Here is a 15,109-nt window from a genome sequence, read left to right on the forward strand (position 1 = left end):
TAAATTATTATAGTTATTATTATTATTTTACTTATCTTTTGCTTTGAATTGAACTATATACAGCGATATACTGGTCTGACATGCGGATATATCTTACCGCCAATAACTTTTTTTTAATTCGTTAATAAATAGCCTACTGTTGACTATATTTCTCACTTTGCTTAAAAGCATTTATTACATTATACTGCTCTATAACCTAAAACACCGAAAGCGGACTTTTCTTTTCTTTCTCTCTCTCTCTCCCACTCCTTTCCCTTCAATACTTAAAGGCTATTTTACCTTTCTCTATTTTGAATCGTGAATGTCCCATGATCGCCCACTGATTGAAATATAGGCAGGCCACCTATATTTCGCTTTGAATCACGGTCACAATTCTTCTAAAAAGGGATAGGGGTCTGGGTTATTATTCAGTTTAATTACACTTTCCGATCTACAAGCATAACTTCCTCTGAATAGAAAGGATAAACAGACCCAGAACTGCGGGTATTAACATTAGCCCAAACCTATTACAATCATACTTTCTATCACTATTATTATTATTATCATCATTATTATCATTTTATTTATCTTCTCCCTTGAACTGAACTGTATACAATGATATTTTGGTTTGATCTGTGGATATCTCCCCTCTGATTATTATTGATATAACACTGCCACTCCAATTTCTACTATTACTTTACTATTAATTGTTTAGTTCTGTCTTTCGTTTTGAACTGTACTTTTATCCCTGTCTGTCCTGTGGAAATTTTGTCTTTTATCAATGATGGGTGGATAGGCTTCGAACTACGGGTCTCGCTCTCTCTTTTTCTCTCTCTCTCTCTTTCTCTCTCTCTCTTCTTCTCTATGTCTCTCTATCTTTCTGTCTCTTCCTCTTTCTCCCTCTTTCTTTCTCTCTGTCTCTCTATCTTTGTCCCACTCTCTCTCTCTCTCTCTCTCTCTCTCCCTCTCTCTCTCTCTCTGTCTCTTTAATGGACGTGCTGGTGTCTCGAACGCCTGGTACTTACTTTTCCCTTAAGTTGTGCCTTGGAGGCTCAGCCAAATCACCATTTCTGATGGAGGGGGGGGGGCTATGATGCCCTGAACTGTGGTTATGGTACATACCATTGCTGTAAACTGAACTGTGGAAAGAGTTACACACTTGAACAATGTGGAGGAGGGGGGAATGAGTGAACTTGAGGTATATTATTTTACCCTTTTTTTTCCTTCCTTTTGTCTCTTTCTAACCCAGTCTAACTGTTTTCCACAATAGATGACATAGGGTACTCTTTTTTGCCTCGTATAGTAGACGCCTGACACATAATGCCCTCTTTCCTCTCCTTTTCCTCTCTCCCATCTCTTCTTACCTTCTACTCAGTGGTAATAGTTGCTGTTATTATTGCTTATATTCCTTCTGCCCTGAACCAAAGACCTGAACACTGGATATTTTCTTCCTCTCGGATTTTAACCGAAGACACCTGGTTGTACTGATCACTGAACCTTGAATATTTTCTTTCCTCTTCTTCTCTGACTTTTGAATTAAAGACACCTGGCTGTAATGATCTGCACTCTCCTTTATTTAAAAAAAATGTATAATTTAAGACACCTGTTTACTACTACTCCCCTTCCCTTTATTTCATGGTAGACACCTGGATGTCCGGAGCTGAAGGTTTTTTATTTCTCATTCATAGGCAATACTACATGCTAATAGATTCATGTTAGACACTTGGATGTCCTGAGCTGAAAGTTTTTTATTTCTCATTCATAGGCAATACTACATGCTAATAGACATAAGGTATTTTTTTTTTCTTCTCTTTTTTTCTAAGTATGAATTATTATTATATGTTGATGTTGATGTTGGTATTGGTGTTGATATTGATGTTGATGTTAATATTAATATTGATATTGATATTGGTATTGGTATTGGTATTGGTATTGGTATTGATATTGATATTAATATTAATATATATATATTTATTTTTCTTCTAATTTTTATTTATTTATTTTTTTTATTTTTATTATTATTATTATTATTATTATTTTTTTAATTATTATTACTTTTTTTTTTTTTTATCCTTTTCTTCATCTCAGTAACAACTTCTGTTCTCAAAATCACACTCGGTTAATCAATTGGTACACAACTTCTTCTAATGTAATCACTACTAAGCTCATTACATTTCAGCACTGGGGGTCTTCTCACTGAGCCTTCTCTGCTCGATAGGCGCAAAGCTAGACAGTCACAAACACCACTCTTAGGAGGATGACTCCTTTGGCTCCCGCTGGAGCATGCACTTCTGTCCCCACAACTGGGAGTTGGGGACACTTCAAGTGCACGGGGGGGAGGGGGATGGGTTGTCTCTGTAGACAAAAGCACTATTTCTTTTTTTCTTTTTTTTTGTGTTCCTTTTCTTTTTTCTTTTTTTTTCTTTCTTCTACACTCTCTCCTTTTCTCCTTATCGTTACCCCCTTACCTTCCCCTCCCATTCTTCCCTTAACAGGGGGGACTCAGTCAGTAACACATTTGTTGATTCTACCTATCTCATATTCACTCAACAGCTTTAGATGGCTAATATAAATTCACAAACCCCAGACTATAGGTCTGCCATTAGGTTTCTGAGCTGGAACGTTAAGGGGCTGAATAACCCAGTCAAACGTTCAAAAGTACACTCCCATTTAAAACATCTGAATGCTGATATAATGTTCCTACAGGAAACACATTTACGTGATAAAGATCAACCTAAACTTAGGTCTGCATGGGTCAGTGACATCTTCCACTCATCTTTCAACTTTAAAGCAAGGGGGGTAGCAATTTTAATTAATAAAAAAGTCCAGTTTACCCCTTCCAAGATTATATCAGATAAAAATGGCAGGTATTTGATCGTTGCAGGCACTTTGCACCGTACCCCTGTACTACTGGTTAACGTATACGCCCCAAATTTTGACAACCCAACTTTTACAGATACATTATTCAGTTCTTTACCTTTTTTAAATACTCATCTTCTGATACTAGGTGGCGATCTGAACTGTGTAATTCAACCGGCTCTTGACCGCTCGAATCCACGTAGTTTCAATCAATCTCGAATGTCCAGGTCAATATCGGAATTTATGCTCAAGAACGGCTGTGTCGACCCTTGGAGATCTCGCAACCCACAGGGTAAGGAATTCTCATTTTTTTCGAACGTGCACCAGTCATACTCCCGTATCGATTACTTTTTTATTGATAGTTCACTTATTTCCAAAGTCTCCTCAATTGTCATTTCGGACCACGCCCCCCTAAGCCTAGACATTAAACTAGTTGATCAGCCTCGCTTCACATCCTCCTGGAGGTTTAATTCTCTGCTGTTGTCTGATGACAAATTTAACAAGTCCATCTCATCATCAATTGACGACTTTATTGCTACCAATTTAAATGACTCTATATCTCCTTCATTGTTATGGGAAACACTTAAAGCCTTTTTGCGTGGTCAAATAATCTCCTACTCAGCATTTTCTAATAAAAAACGCAAGGCTAAGCTACAAGACCTGATGACAAATATTTTAAACCTGGACCGTCAAAACGCAGCTAACTCCACCCCAATCCTGCTGAAACGGAGGATTGACTTGCAGGCAGAATTTGACCGCATTGCAACAACGGACGCGGAACAGCTTTTATTGAAATCACGTAGTAACTATTATGAATATGGCGATAAGCCAAGCAGGCTGTTAGCCCACCAATTGAAGCGACAGGCATCCTCCCGTTTGATTTCCAGCATTAAGGATTCCACCAATAACCTTACTTCTGACCCAATAACTATTAATGCGACTTTTAAGACCTTCTACGCCTCTCTCTACAACTCAGAATCCCCATCAGACACCACAGAAATGTTAGAATTCATTGAGCGTCTCGAAGTCCCAACCGTTGACCCTGCCGCCGCTGACCAGCTTGATACACCACTAACCTTATTAGAAATTAAACTCTCCATAAAAGCCATGCAAAATAATAAAGCACCTGGTCCTGATGGATTCCCTATTGAATTCTTCAAAAAGTTTATCGACAAATTAGCTCCCCTTCTTCTTTCAGTCTATAACGAGTCATTAGAACACGGCCTACTACCGCAAACCCTAACCCAGACGTCCATATCCCTCCTGTTGAAAAAAGACAAGGACCCTACATCCTGTTCCTCTTACAGACCACTATCTCTATTGAACGTAGACGTTAAAATTCTGGCCAAAGCCCTAGCTACACGACTTGAATCTATTCTTCCCACTGTCATATCAGAGGAGCAGAATGGCTTTATCAAAGGCCGCCAGCTGTTTTTTAATGTCCGTACGCTTTTTAACGTTATTTATTCAAAAGAATCATCTTCGACTCCAGAAGTAGTCATTTCACTCGATGCGGAGAAAGCATTCGACCGGGTCGAATGGGGCTACCTCTTTGCTGTACTCCATAAATTTGGATTTGGCAATAAATTTATATCGTGGATTCAACTTCTATACACCTCTCCACAAGCCAGTGTCCGCACTAATGATACCCAATCAAGCTACTTTACACTAACACAGGGTTGTAGACAAGGCTGCCCGTTGTCCCCATTACTTTTCGCCGCAGCCATCCAACCATTATCAATAGCTTTAAGAACCTTCCCTCTATTTCAAGGAATCTCCCGTGCCGGTATTGAGTTAAAATTATCATTTTATGCTGATGATTTACTTTTATATATAACAGATCCACTAGTCAGCATCCCACCAATACTATCTTTGCTGAAGACCTTCGGTTCCTTCTCGGGGTATAAAATCAACATTCTTAAGAGCGAATGCTATCCCATAAACACATCCGCCTTAGCACTTAAACAGACCCAAATTCCATTCAAACTCAGCCCGTCAGGGTTCAAATACCTAGGGATCAACATAACCCGCACTCTACCATCCCTTTACGCTGCTAACTTCACTCCCCTGATTACCCAACTCAAGACAGACCTACAAAAGTGGAAGTCATTACCTCTGTCATTGGTTGGTAAAATCAATGTTGCAAAAATGAACATTTTGCCCAAATTTCTTTTTCTTTTTCAATGCATCCCTCTGTTCTTACCGAAACATTTTTTCAAAACAATGGACCAAACTATTAGTAACTTCTTGTGGGATGGGAAAGCACCCAGGGTGAGAAAATCACTACTCCAACAATTCAAACTCAATGGAGGTCTCGCATTACCAAATCTTCTCTTCTACTACTGGTCATCTCACATTCACAAATTAACATATTGGCTTCACTCACCAGAGTTACCATGGTGCAGGTTGGAAGCACAGTCATGTCCATCATCCTCCCTTAGGGCCTTACTCACCTCCTCATTACCACTTAATCCCTCCACCTTCACAACCAACCCAGTGGTACGATCCACCCTTAAAATCTGGCTCCAATTCAGGCGCCACTTTAAATTCAAGTCAGCCTCCACATTGATGCCCTTAATGCGCAACCACCAGTTCCCCCCATCACTAGTTGATACATCTTATACATTTTGGCAGAACAAAGGCATTACATTTTTTAGAGACCTTTATAAAAAACGGATCCTTCTATAGTTTTTCAGATCTAGCTTCAGATTATAACTTACCAACATCACATCTGTTTCGTTATTTTCAAGTTAGACACAGTACCACTGCTCTATTCCCTTCCTACCCTTCTCTACCGCCTAAACAGTGTTGGGATGACTTTCTCGAATTCAAACCCCACCAGGACTCACTCATTTCTAAAATATACAACAAACTTATGACCTTTGACGATCACCCCATAGTTAAGGCACGGTTAGCTTGGGAAGAGGAACTGGGAGTACACCTAACTGATTTAGGAGACCAATGGTGGGACAAAGCAATACACAAAATCGGATCAAGCATACCGTGCGCAAGGCTAGAACTTATACAATTTAAAGTATTACACAGAGTTCACTTTTCCAAAACTAGACTATCAAAAATGTTCCCATCCATAGTAGACCAATGTGAAAGATGTCACTCCTCACCATGTAACCTGAGTGTTTTATTTCTGCTCCAAACTTAACACATTTTGGACAGATTATTTCGATACTTTGTCCAAGGTTTTAGGTCTTGAAATACACAGGAACCCCCTATTAGCCATATGTGAGCGGGTACAGTGCTTTAGGCAGCAAGGGGGCATTTTTCATTTTATTACAGATTGTTAAAGTACAGAATATAAGCTTTCATATGATGTATCATTCATTGAAATTGGAACACATTTGAAGAAGATGTGATCATTTGAATCTTGTCATCTTTAATAGTCTAAACTGAGATAATCCCTTGTAAAGAATTTCCACTTTCTAGCACCTCTCAGCTCCAGGTAATGGGCGTGAACAATGGGTAATTTATTCAACCTAGCCACTCCTCTAACCACTCCCCCATTTTCGGATTTTTACTGTGGAAAGCAACTAAGTACATTTACTCAAGTACTGTACTTAAGTACATTTTTTTAGGTATTTTATACATAGGCTATTTGAAAATAGCCGCTCTACAAGCTCACAATGCGCATTGCAACGTGTTGTGAGCTTGTAGATCAGCTATTTTCAAACATTTGAGTACTTTTACTTTAGGTACTTTAAGTATATTTTGATGCCAATACTTTTGTACTTTTACTTTGCTTGAACGTAACATTTTGAGCACAGGCCTTTTACTTTCTATATTGTGGTGTTGCTACCACCAAGTGCTTCTTCCACCACTAAATTTGACCCACTGGTAGTCGACTATAGTCGAGGTTTACCTACTAATGATAAAGACACGCACAAGCTAGGTAACACAAGCTAACTCCAACCTGGTGTTTGCACTCTCCATTTACAACCCGTACATCTACAGAAACGTTCAGATTTCAAATATAAAGTCCTTACCTCATGACAACGGATGTTACCATTCACTTCGGGTGGGTCTAAGTACCCGTATCTTCCATATTGTTCAATAAAAAGCATTTTAATCCGATCGGCGGCCATTTTCTCATAGAGTTATAACGTATCAGGAGTGCAATACCCCCCCCCAACCGATAAAAAAAAACGGAGATGGCCATCAATCGGATCAAAATGCTTTTTATTTAACAATACGGAAGATACGGGTACTTATGAGGGCCCGTACATAATTATAACACCCGTGGTCATGAGATAAGAACTTTATATTTGAATAAATAAATCTGAACGTTTATGTAGATGTACGAGTTGTAAATGGAGAAATGCAAACACCAGGTGTACGTTCTGCCATGACGCTTGGCGACGAGCTAACAATGCTAAAGCTCCTAGCCTCGTTACTCCACTGTTGTTTTGGCCACATCTTCAGTGAAATACTTCCATACGAACGTCGAGCGGCCTGTTGTTTAGCTGGGGCTGACCTCACCTAGCTGCTGTGTTCGCTACAATCTTATATTGTTTATACAACTAGATTCTGTCCCGAAAAAGACTAACGCAATACTGGCCGCTTCCTAGCCCTGGTCCAGAGCGTTAGTGAGATTATTTTTATTTACTCCACTGCGCCCTCTACAGATCTGGACAATTTGAACTTACCATTAACCAAATCTGTAGAGGGCACTGTGGAGTAAATAAAAATAATTTCCGTCTTGCGGACATTTTCTGCCCAAAAAGTGTATTTTACAGAGTAGCTGGGGTGCTGAGAGGCTTCCCACCTCCGAGAATAGACTTTCAACAACACAAAACAGCCTTTGTTTCAGTGAGTAGCGAAATGGTTTTGTTTATTTTCACTACTCTTGAGTCTTCCAGGGCGTTAGAGGGAACTCACTAACGCTCTGGACCAGGGTCCACCGTGGTGAAGTTAGTTTCAGCCTCAGGTTGAATATTCACCCAGTGGATATTACTCCAGTAAAGTAAAATACCTCAAAATTGTACTTAAGTACAGTACTTGAGTAAATGTACTTAGTAACTTTACACCACCACAGAGAGGAGCGAAACTGATGGGCGGGGATTAGGCTTGTAACCGGAGTACAATGCCTAGCTATGACCAATCGAAACCTCTCGGGTTAGCAACTCTCTACCAAACTCTCCGCCCACAGGACTCACAAACAGGCACACAGACTAGCAGAATAGGAGCCTACTTTACTATACAAATTTAACCATTTAATGACGTTAAAACGGATATCTGTTGGGATTGAAAGCTTGCTCGACATTCGAACTGTGTTAATATGGAAAAAAACGAAAATCAGCCAAAAAAAAAAAAAAGTTATTTTGCTTAGTTTCTACCGTTTCTCATCTCGCGAGTTGATGCCCGAAACACCAGGCCTGCTCACATATTTGGGGTCACAAGTGGTTGTGTTACTCGGACCAACTCCATACAATCAGATGTACTAGCTTTCACATCTTTATTGGCGAGACGCTGTATTTTACTTCTATGGAAATCGTCCAAAGCCCCATCCAAGTCCAGATGGCTCAGAGATGTAATGTATTATATCAAGCTGGAAAAGATTAAATATTCTGTAAAGGGCAATTCCGCTATGTTTTCCCATAAGTGGGATCCATTTATCACTTATTTCAACTCACTACAAACTCTACCCCCTGACTGAGTCCCCCCCCACCCTACCTATCCTCCCCTCCCCCTGTTCTTCCCCCCTTTCTCTCTCCTTTTTCCTCTTTTTTTTTTATTTTCTATCTTTTTTTATGTTTCACTGTTTATTTTTATTTATTTATTTTCTTTTTAGTTTTTCTTTCAATCTGTTTGTTAAATTTAACTTATTTCTATCAACAGTGTACACACTCCCCAGTAATTTTTCTTATTATATTTCAAGTCTGTGAGTACCTGTATGCTTATATATATATACATATATTCTTTTCTCTTTTTCGTGGCTGTTTGTTTTATATACAGAGACAATGCCGGGTAAAAAAAAAAAAAAAAAAAAAAAAAAGGGGGATATAAATATAACTGTACATGCATATATCATGTCTGTGTGAAACCTAAATTGAATTCCCTAATAAAAAATATAAAAATTTTCATTTTCTCTTTGAAACATGGAAACATTACTTTATGGACTTGGAAATCTTGACAAGTATTGAGGGACCACTTCACAAACTATCTTTGACTTAGTAAAGGTCACTGCTATTCATTATGCATGCCTTGCTGTCATTTACATGTTAAACTGCTCTATGTCTTCATGTGTGAAAGAGACTATCTCTCTCTCTCTTGTTATTCAAGCAGAGCCATTAAAAAACATTCAAGGCCATTCAAGTTGTTTATAGAAACCTCCTCTGTCAGAACAATACAACATTGTGTGGTGAAGGGCAAGTGCTTGCTATATTGGGCTTATACATAAAAAAACATACACCTCCTATCTCCATATTCTAACTTTTTTCAATTTGTAAATTAACGCCCTGCTTGATCATACTACAGCGTCACCCAAAATCATCGAAAGTAGCAGATATGCCAGCTTGAAACGCGACGTGAAGCGACATGTTTCAAGTTAAATTTGTATTATTAAATGTAAAACCAACCATCTATCTAATATAATCTACAAAAACACATCTACAGGTCAAATGACTGTGAAACAAATAATTAGATTGAGAATAAAAGGTATATTGAGATTTGTTTATTTCTATCTGCAGCAAAATGTTGGTGGTACATGTTCCACATAAAGCATAGTAGGCGTAATGAAGCATACACAACATAATAATTTATCTGAGAACTCTTGACTCAATTACAAAGAAATACTACTAAAAAGAACAGTTCATAAACAGTATGTTTGAAATTAATCAACAAATAAACATTGTATTACCCATCCTATTGTTCACATATCTAGAATCAACATGCTCATATACATGTAATGTGGGTATGACAGTTAAGCCATCTTAATAAACCATTGTTTAAACAGACTATAATGGATCATCATGTTACACTTGGTTATGTGGACGTGCTGATGTTTCTCGTCCTCTATAATGAAGCTGTTGTCTCACACTAATCAGATGTATCTTTCATATGTGTACGCTCATGACGTTTTCGGTTGCTTGAAGTAGTAAAACTCCTTCCACAATGACCACAAGGGAACTGTTTAAATCCAGTGTGTACAACCATGTGACCTTTTAAATCATTTGAATGACTAAAAGCTTTTCCACATTGATCGCACCCATAGGGTTTCTCTCCTGTGTGAATTATCTGGTGTTTTTTAAGGCTGGACTTGTCAGAGAAGTGTTTTCCACACTGATCACACCCATAGGGTTTCTCTCCAGTGTGAATGCTCTGGTGGCTTTTAAGGTGGGCCATTCTAGAGAAGTGTTGTCCACACTGATCACACCCATAGGGTTTCTCTCCAGTGTGAATTCTCTGGTGGCTTTTAAGGTGTGCCATTTGAGACAGTGAAACAAAGAATAAGATTGAGAATACAAGGAATATTGAGACTCGTTTATTTCTATCTGCAGCAAAATGTTGGTGGGAAATGTTCCATAAAGACAATACAGTTTAGCAACAGGATAATGATAATACAAAAATGGTAAGGTCAGAAATAATGAAGCAGACAGGAATAATATAGATACATAGATGCAATGGGAAATATATATACATATAAAAAAAGAAGCTCTAACAGAATCCAACACAAGTCACCAGAATACTGTTATTTTCTAATCATTTCTCTGAAAACTGTTGACTCAGTGAATAAACAAGTACCACTAAAAATAACAGTAGGCCTACATTTAAACAGCATGTTAAGTACTTGCAACAAATCAACATTTTATTCAGCCCCTTCCTATTGTTCTAGAATCAACATGCTCATATACATGTAATGTGTTTATAACAGTTTATCCATCTTCATAAACAATTGCTTTAAAAGACCATAATGGATCATCATGCCACACTTGGTTATGTGGATGTGCTGATGTTTCCTGTCCTCAATAATGAATCTGTCGTCATCATAATGTTCACACTAATCAGATGTGTGCGCTCATGACAATTTTGGTTGCTTGAAGTAGTAAAACTCTTTCCACACTGACCACAAGCTGTTTCAATCCAGTGTGTACAACCTTGTGACGTTGTAAATTATCTGACTGACTAAAATCCTTTCCACACACATCACATTAAAAGGGTTTCTCCCCAGTGTGTTCTCTTGTGTTTTTTAAGGTTGGACATGTCAGAGAAGTGTTGTCCACACTGATCACACCCATATGGTTTCTCTCCAGTGTGAATTCTCTGGTGTCTTTTAAGGCTGGACATTAAAGAGAAGTGTTTTCCACACTGATCACATCCATAGGCTTTCTCTCCAGTGTGAATTCTCTGGTGTTTTTTAAGGCTGGACATGTCAGAAAAGTGTTGTCCACACTGATCACACCCATTGGGTTTCTCTCCAGTGTGAATTCTCTGGTGTATTTTAAGGCTGTGCATTTGAGAAAAGTGTTGTTCACACTGATCACATCCATAGGGTTTCTCTCCAGTGTGAATTCTCTGGTGTATTTTAAGGCTGTGCATTTGAGAAAAGTGTTGTCCACACTGATCACACCCATATGGTTTCTCTCCAGTGTGAATTCTCTCGTGTCTTTTAAGGTTGTACATGTCAGAGAAGTGTTTTCCACACTGATCACACTTATGGGGTTTCTCCCCATTGTGAATTCTCTTATGTTTTTTAAGGCTGGATATTTGAGAGAAGTGCTCTCCACATTGATCGCACCCATAGGGTTTCTCTCCAGTATGAATTATCTGGTGTATTTTAAGTGTGGAGGTGTTAGGGAAGTGTTTTCCACACTGATCACAGCAGTGGTGTTTTTGCTTAGCCAAGCTTCTTTGTTCATTCACATCTGGTAGGACAGGGAAGCCAGACTGATGACCAAACACTGGATTGGAAAACAAAGACAAATGAAAGATTGTTAAGAGAGATAGTAATAGTAGACAATAGGCCTACTTTGTAGATGTAATATTACTCAAAGTAGGTAATGTCTTCAATTAACCCATTCCACAATTGTTGTGCGTGTTATGAATAAATCAACCGCACAAGCTAGTTAGTTAAAGCTAGCTAGTTAATTAGCTACTTGTGTCAAGTAGCTAATTAACAATGAGATAAAAACAATACAACATATTACGTCGTTAAAATAGCCGTTCTACAAGCTCACAACAATTTATGATGCAACACATTGCAAGCTTTTAGATATTGCTATTTTCAGTGTTCATTGTATGACTAAATATATAGATATTAAGCTGTAAATTAAGACTTAGTCTTAGCATTATATAGTGAACATGTGGTTGATGGAACTGTGAGACATAACGGAAAGTAAGTAACATACCAAAGTAGTCTTTGTTTGCCTCCTGTTCAGCAGAGTTGAGGTTGAGAGAGTTCATCTTCACCTGAAGTCTGGAGTCCACAGTCAGATCTGCTCAGAAATGAATGATATCCTGAATGAGTTGTGGAGAAACTTCAACTACTAACTCTTCTTATACTAGACAGCCTGAGGCTGCTTTGAATGATTGGCCAAAGAGGAGAACAATACAACCATCTCTCCACCAATCACAGCCCAGCATACATTTGCTTCATGTTGGCCAATCAAGTCCCCAATACAAACCCAATTAGCACATGATTGTTCCAAATACTTTCAGAACAATAGAAAAGGGTTGAACCAGCTTTGGTGAAGGAAAACGATTGTCTTTGTTTCCCTCCTGTTCAGCAGAGTTGAGGTTGAGAGAGTTCATCTTCACCTGAAGTCTGGAGTGCACAGTCAGATCTGATCAGAAATGATTGATATCCTGGAGGAGTTGTGGAAAAAATGACACATACCAACTCTTCTTATACTAGAGAGTCTTGTGGAACCACTAACTGCTTTGAATGATTGGCCAAAGAGAACAATAAAAACATCTCTCCACCAATCACTATCTAATATACAGTGCTCCATACAACCTTCTACAAAGACAGTGGTAACAAAAGCATCAATCTATGACATCATTTACAATTTTAGTTTCAACATATGAACCTATCTCTATCCAATGAATATTGCTATGGAAATATGCTATGGGACATAGAATCTATAACATGAATATATGGAAAGGTAGTTTTATTTGTATAGCACATTTCAACGAGGCAATTCAATGTGCTTTATACACAACATCCAGCAAAGGAAACACAATTATAACATAAAACAAAATAAGTAAAAAATAACAAAAACAATTATAGTGCAGAAGAGGAATAATTATAACTCAATCAAAGGCATGGGAAACAAAAATGTATTTTGAAAGTATATGTTGACACGCAGGGAGCCAGTATAAGTATTTAAGAACTGGAGTGATATGCTACACTTTCTTGGTATTAGTAAGGACTCGAACAGCAGTGTTCTGAATCAACTGCAGTCTGATTGATTTTTTTTTAGGGAGACCTGTAAAGGCACTGTTACAGTAGTCAAGTCTACTGAAGATGAATGCATGGACACGTTTTTCTAGATCCTGCTGAGGCATAAGTTCTTTATCTGTGATATATATTTGAGGTGATAGTAGGCTGACTTTGTGATTGTGTTAATGTGGTTGTTTAGACTCAGGTCAGAGTCCATGACTACACTCAGGTTTATGCAACCTTAATCTACAAATAAAGTGATATTAACAAAATAATCAATCTATGACATGGAATTGCTTCTTCAATATTATGAACATATCTCTATCCAAAAAATATATGCATGGATGTACATGTGATATATAACGTCAATAATGTGAATACATGTACAGTGTCAACAGAACAATGAGTATCTGAGTAATATAGAAGCAAATATCAACACAAAATTTAAGTAGGAGTCAGTAGAAATCCAAAAGTACAGACACTGTCAGAGTCAAAGCAGGAGTCTGTAATCCTAAATAACATATAGTGCAGAGATCTTAAGATGGGATGTACAATGTTCTCATTATTAACCCTTGTGTGATGGGGAGGAGACCAGGTCCATGTAGCCTCGATCTCCAGGCTTTTATTTTTTATTTTTGCTCAAAGGTAATATCTAACATGGACAGTGAAAGTCTAATCTACTGAAGCCCTTGTTTTGTAACCATTGTATTAATAAAAGTGAAATAACTAGATTAACTTACATAACTTGACTACAGGTGAAGATGTACATTTTCAATGTCTCTTTGAAACATGGAAACATTACTTTATGGACTTGGAAATCTTGACAAGTATTGAGGGACCACTTCACAAACTATCTTTGACTTAGTAAAGGTCACTGCTATTCATTATGCATGCCTTGCTGTCATTTACATGTTAAACTGCTCTATGTCTTCATGTGTGAGAGAGACTATCTCTCTCTCTCTTGTTATTCAAGCAGAGCCATTAAGACACATTCAAGGCCATTCAAGTTGTTTATAGAAACCTCCTCTGTCAGAACAATACAACATTGTGTGGTGAAGGGCAAGTGCTTGCTATATTGGGCTTATACATAAAAAAACATACACCTCCTATCTCCATATTCTAACTTTTTTTCAATTTGTAAATTAACGCCCTGCTTGATCATACTACAGCGTCACCCAAAAGCATCGAAAGTAGCAGATATGCCAGCTTGAAACGCGACGTGAAGCGACATGTTTCAAGTAAAATTTGTATTATTAAATGTAAAACCAACCATCTATCTAATATAATCTACAAAAACACATCTACAGGTCAAATGACTGTGAAACAAATAATTAGATTGAGAATAAAAGGTATATTGAGATTTGTTTATTTCTATCTGCAGCAAAATGTTGTTGGTACATGTTCCACATAAAGCATAGTAGGCATAATGAAGCATACACAACATAATATAAATAGATGTTCCATCTATATTCTAATAATTTATCTGAGAACTCTTGACTCAATTACAAAGAAATACTACTAAAAAGAACAGTTCATAAACAGTATGTTTGGAATTAATCAACAAATACACATTGTATTACCCATCCTATTGTTCACATATCTAGAATCAACATGCTCATATACATGTAATGTGGGTATGACAGTTAAGCCATCTTAATAAACCATTGTTTAAACAGACTATAATGGATCATCATGTTACACTTGGTTATGTGGACGTGCTGATGTTTCTCGTCCTCTATAATGAAGCTGTTGTCTCACACTAATCAGATGTATCTTTCATATGTGTACGCTCATGACGTTTTCGGTTGCTTGAAGTAGTAAAACTCCTTCCACAATGACCACAAGGGAACTGTTTAAATCCAGTGTGTACAACCATGT

Source organism: Gymnoscopelus braueri (genome assembly GCF_963280865.1).
Source record: "Gymnoscopelus braueri genome assembly, contig: SCAFFOLD_167, whole genome shotgun sequence".
In the NCBI taxonomy this organism is placed as follows: Eukaryota; Metazoa; Chordata; class Actinopteri; order Myctophiformes; family Myctophidae; genus Gymnoscopelus; species Gymnoscopelus braueri.